Raw genomic sequence first — 6,335 nt, forward strand, 5'->3', positions numbered from 1 at the left:
GAGTGATAAGTCGAATACTTGTAAAAAACAATGTTTATTTTGATTATGAGGCTGTATTTATACTTTTGCCCGGAAGTATGATTGTGTCCCCTTTGCGGCCGTTTTTATATAAATATGAGGAATCCGAAAGTTAGCAGTCGTTGGCTTCAGCCCCCATGCATACAATACGGGGGTGTTCGCGGAAAATATGCTTCATCACACTTGATCCAATGTCTTGGTCCATTAAGGAGGTGATCGCACGTCGAACTAGGCAACCAGACTATATAGCTGTAACACTCTCGCTTAGCCATGGGGGTCTAACGGTGGGGCTATTATGTAGCCCCTGGTACATTTGCGTGCATCCGAATACGGGCGCGCATGTACATGGTCGGGAAACGGACCTTCGTTAGTGCGGAGGAATTCTAGAGATTCCGGTGAGTCTTCAAGTGGTTGAACAGTCTCTCGCTGTATCATGACAGTCAGTTTTCGGCTTTCTCTACTGACGTGCTCATCCGGAATAACTAGGGCACAATCGCAGTAGTCTCCTTTGGCCGCCTTTGCCGATAATAACGGAACATAAGGCGGCAAACCCAGGAGCCGGGCAAACCCAACATTTGACCAAAGACATGATTCGGAGCTGATGCATATAAGGCCACACTCGTGACACCGAACACTCCCGAGGGTATTCGGTCTTTTAAAAGAAAATAGGCTGACGAGAGCCTATTATAAGCCCTAAATTTTCAGGTACGCGCGTTTTAATCTGTCGTGGTGAAATGCCAATAACGGCAGTATCCTCTTTGAGTATGGAACCCATGGGATGGTTAAACAAGAAGAGGTAGTAGAAAAGGTTTACACAGGAGCTTCATCTAAAAAGAAACCTGTTGAACGGGGCCCTGCAGCACGTTTGCGCCTTTGTCTCCGTCGTGCCATATCTTGGAAGGGTATCGTGCGAACTTGTCTATGGAAAAAAGAAAAATCGTAGGAGAGTACAACGTAAGTATGCGATTGATAATAAAAGTGTAAGATGTTGGCCTGCCAGTAAGGTTGAGCCAGCTGTGGGGCTGCATTAAATATTTACAGCCCCTGGTATCCGCTATGGGATTACATGTACGGTGCCCTGGTTCAGTTTTATCGGGCTACCAGACTCGTCTAACCGTGTCTGTGGTCGTAATGACCAGTCATGTTTTTTTGATACTGGAGGCCGCTTACAGTCCGGCCGCCAGGGCCGTCGCGTGTTCCTCTGCACGTGAGGAGCGCTGTGTGATTCCGCTAACGGTGATGACGCCACGTGGACTGGGCATCTTGAGTGTAAGGTAGCCATAGTGCGGCAATGCGTTGAAGCGGATGAAGGCCGTTCTTCCGAGCAATGCGTGATAGCTGCTTTGGAAGGGTGCGATGGTGAAGAGTAATTCTTCACTTCTGGAATTGCCGGGAGCCGAATGTTACTTCCAGCATGACGGAGCCCCTGTCATAGGCTTCCACGCCTGGTATCACCCCTTCAAAGATGGTGTTGCTTTGGCTAATTCTGGATGGGTTTATCCCCATTCTGCGGACAGTGTTCTCGTATATTAAACTGAGACTACTGCCGCCGTCCATGAGGACGCGGGTGAGACGGTATCCGTCGATTATTGGATCAAGCACCAAGGCCTCTGATCCGCCGTGCCAAATACTAGTTCGACCGTCCATGTGATCGAAAGTGATCGTACGAGACATCCAGAAGTCAGATGTGGGTATGATGGGCTCTACATCGTGCAAGTCTCTGAGCGCGCATTCGTGCCTTCTCGTGAATGTGCGAGTCGCGTCGATAATGTTTACTGTTTTAACCTCTGGCGGGAATTTTTTCTGTCCCCCAGTGTTCGGCTGGCGAGGTTCGTCCTCATCTTCACTTGGTGTTTCCCTCCCCTTGTGTTCGGCATTTAATTTGCTGGCCTGCTTGAAGACCCAACATTCTCTATGCGTGTGGTTCACAGGTTTCTCCGGGGTGCCATGAATTTGGCATAGTCTGTCCAGGACTCTGTTCAGACCGGACGGTCCCTCTTTACTGCCTTTAAATGGCTTCTTTTGCTGATCAGGTCGAGAGCCCCTGAATCCGGCATTGACCGTTGTGTTATCCGGGCTCTCTTCCTTGTTTTGGCATTTGTGTTTATTACGCTGTGGCTTCCCGTTGCCATCCCTTATTTCGGATGTGTTGGGGTCGTTGGTGCCTTTACGGGCTAACCAGCTATCTTCACCCGCGCAAAAGCGGGTCATAAGGCCTGTTAAGGCTGCCATTGTCCTTGGCTTTTCTTGGCCGAGGTGCCGGGCGAGCCAGTTGTCGCGGATGCTGTGTTTGAATGCTGCTAAGGCTTCAGCGTCCGGACAATCGACAATTTGATTCTTCTTAGTGAGGAATCTGTTCCAAAGCTTGCGGGCGAACTCTCTGGGCTGTTGGATTATGTGACTTAGATCGTCTGGATCCGGAGTCCGGACATAAGTCCCTTGGAAGTTGGCCCTGAAAGTGTCCTCGAGTTCCTCCCAACTCCCGATTGAATTTTTGGGGAGGCTTTTCAACCAGTGTCGAGCTGGTCCCTTCAGCTTGAGGGGGAGGTATTTGATGGCGTGGAGGTCATCCCCATGAGCCATGTGAATATGCAGGATAAAATCCTCGATCCAGACCCCTGGGTCTGTCGTTCCGTCGTATACCTCTATGTTCACGGGTTCAAAGCCTTGTGGGAATTCATGGTCCAATACTTCTTCGGTGAAGCACAGGGGGTGAGCAGCCCCTCTGTATCTAGGCGCGTTGTGGCATGCAGTCGGCTGTTGTTGTGTACGGTGTTTATTCTGAACTGGTATTTGGCTTGTATGAGCGTTTGGGTGACCATAGTCCCTCGCCGGGGTGTGTCCTTTAGATCCATAGATGGACCTGGCTGCACCGGCTTTTTTATCCAGATGCTCACGCAGATTGTGCGTGGCGTTAGTAGCCGTTCTATTGTGGTTATGAAGCGGTACGTCTGGTCTCATGGTCGTATTATTCTTTGGTGGAACGGCCTCATCGTCGAATTCTAGCAGTAGCTTGCGTTTTGGATAGCTTTTTGTATGGCGATCGTCGCCATATCTTTCTTCAGTGTCTAGCACTTTATTCCATCTGCGACTGAGCGTTTCCTGTGCGGCTTTGAGCCGTTGCTTCCGCTTCTTTAGACTTCTTGCTGTGGCCATAAGCTTTCGGTGGAGGTTGTCTCGTTCCACTTGTTCATCCGGAATGATGAATGCATCGTCGTCCGGACTGTGTTCCTGTTCTGGGGCGGTTTCATGAGCTCATCCCTCCGGATCATTGTGATTGGGTATTTTCTCCAGACTCGGTTTGGCGTGACCTGGCTCGTCCTGCTCCATCGCTGGGTCCATGTGGTCGTTACTGCCTTCGGGGTTTACTGGTATGTCGATCCTTGTTGCGCTCTTCTCGCTATTTTTACTGTTGCTGGATTTTGAGTGGCGTCTGCGTCGCCTTTTTGGCTTTTGCCCGGGTGTTTTATCTTCCGGATTATCGCTGTCGTCCTTCTTGGGTGTATCCACCATGCATATAACGTGTGACAAGGTAGTAGTCTCGCACCCCAGAGATTCTGAAGCTTCTCCTGCATCATCGTCCATGCCGTCGATGTCTTCGGAGTCGAAGTCAAGAACGTCGGTTAAATCATCGATCGTGGCAATGAAGTGGGTGCTGGGTGGGAAACGAATTCCTTTGTCGCCTGCTTCCCACTCAGGCCGGACATAGTTCGGCCCAGAGCCTCCTGACAAAGAGAGAGCTTTAATGAGTTCAACATGTCGCCAAAGGGCGAGTGCTGGAAGATGTCCGTAGTGGTAAACTCCATTACCGGAGCCCAACCTGGCCTGGCTGGCTCGAGGGTATGCGGACCGGGACCAACAACCAGATACGAGTCTAGGGGCCCGAGGTTACAGGCCTCAACAAAGGTGAGACCTGTGTTCGGCTCCACCACCAATGAGTATGCGGACCGCGGGGCGGGGTCCACCCCTCTGTCCTTAGGCAACGCCAACCTGCTCCAGATTTAGATCCAGGGCTACTGTAGGGGTGATATCCCGAGCATTGTCCGACAGCGGGTCTAGGCCGTGCTTGTCGTGACTGTCTGGCGCTCCTGGCACAGGCCCGAATCCATCGAAGATCAAGTCTCTGTGAATATCCGCCGTGTAGTTCAAGTTTCCGAACCTGACCTGGTGGCCAGGGGCGTAGCTGTCATCTGCTCCAGATGACCAAGCGAATTGGTCCGCAGTGTGAAGCTGCCGAACACAAGGATTTGTCCGGGGAGAAGAGTCTCGCCCTGGACCGTGTTGTTGGCGATTGAAGACGCCATCAGGCCTTGAAGCGACGACACAGAGGAACTCTCAATGAAAGCACCAATGTCAGTGTCAAAACAAGCGGATCTCGGGTACGGGGTCCCGATCTGTGCGTCTTAGGATGATGGTAACAGGAAGCAAGGGACACAATGTTTACCCAGGTTCGGGCCCTCTCGATGGAGGTAAAACCCTACTTCCTGCTTGATTAATATTGAAGATATGAGTAGTAAAAGAGTAGATCTACCATGAGATCATATAGGCTAAACCCTAAGAGCTAGCCTATGATGGTATGATTGTAATTGTGATCGGCCTTCTAAGGACCATCCTCTCCGGTTTATATAGACACCGGAGAGGGCTAGGGTTTACATGGAGTCGGTTAAAAGGAAGGAAATATAATATCCGGATCGCCAAGCTTGTCTCCGACGCAAAGGAGAGTCCCATCCGGACACGGGCCGGAGTCTTGTGTCTTGTATCTTCACGCTTCAATAGTCCGGACGATGTATATAGTCCGGCTGTCCGGATACCCCCTAATCCAGGACTCCCTCACGGGGCACCATACATTATGTGATAAACACATCATACATATGAGACATGGTTTAGATTATGAAGATCTAGCTAGAGCTTGAAATGTACTGTGATTTTAAATCAACATAAAGTCGATTCAAAAAATCGAGTTCGAGTTCATATAGTACAAATAGTTCATATGTAACTCGAGAGTAATCATGTGGTGTGATGTGAAGATAATACACAAACGATGGTTCAACTTGACAATAATGATGATTGTAGATCTTATTAAAATAGAGAAACAAATTCAAATGGTCTAACTTCACAACAATCATTATTGTAGATCTTATTCAAATGGAGAAACGAATTCAAATTTAGTTCATATTGAACTGGTAGTATATACGTTCAGAATGCACTAAAACGTTCATTTGAGTAGTAGGTTGCATGAATTATACACGTAGCGAAATATTTTAATTGAACATAACATGAATTCAAAGTTTTGAATGACATTTGTAGTGCGAATTGATTTGGTATAGTACACGAGACTAGACTCTCTTGTGTGCTGCGAATTGATTTTTTTTGTTTTTTCATCGACGGAAGTGCGAATTGATTTGGTACAGTTAATGTTAGGCTTGTCCGAAAATTTCAACCCGCGCCATGTTAGCCCGAAATATTTAGGATATATCTTTGTCTCATTGTGCTCCGACAACTCCCTCCATCTCAACCGGCGGCTTGCTATTTGAAAATTACGACGCACGTGAAAACTCCCACCTCCTATGAAATCCCGACACGTGAAATGCCTGTGATACCCCTGAACCGAAAGAACTGCCTCAAATCGGTGGGGGTACTTTCGTAACTTACCCCACATTTCGGACAATCGCGTCCCTAAGCCATGGTTCCCCACTCCCATCCCATCCGCCCACCCATTCGTACACTAAGGCCGCAAAAATCCGCGAAGCCCCACACCCTCCTCCGTCCGCCACCCAGCCGGAGCCTCTTCCCCGACAATGTCGTCCACAGTAACACCTCGACGTCCCTCATCCACCGTACCGGATGAGGATCCGTCGTCGATCTTGTCGTCCCGCCGGTTCAGCCACCCCGTCCTCCAGCTCCAGGGGGCTGCCCTGATGTTCCCCTCGTCTTTCGTGCCACCTTTGTTCCCACACCGTCGTCTTCACCTACACCACCAGAAGAGCATCATCATCACTATTTCCTCGGATGAAGTTGCGGCCTAATCAGCGCCACCAAAGAGGTTGTACACTAATCGCCGAATTTTCTTCTTGATTCAATCTCACGGTGCTGCCGGCGCTCGGTCCCGAGCCGACACGGTACGACTCCATCCACGGTGGCGTCACCAGCCACTTACTCCACGGCGTCGCTCCCTCGGCGACGACGTCCACATCAGTAGGAGCTGCTGCTCCTCTGCTCTTGCTCTTGATATTGCTCTTGCTCTTGCTCTTGCTCGCGCTGCTGCTCTTGCTCTTGCTCTTGCTTGCGATGTTGCTCCGATTTAGGTACATTTCAGT

This window comes from Triticum dicoccoides, chromosome 3B, assembly GCF_002162155.2.
Source record: "Triticum dicoccoides isolate Atlit2015 ecotype Zavitan chromosome 3B, WEW_v2.0, whole genome shotgun sequence".
Classification (NCBI taxonomy): Eukaryota; Viridiplantae; Streptophyta; class Magnoliopsida; order Poales; family Poaceae; genus Triticum; species Triticum dicoccoides.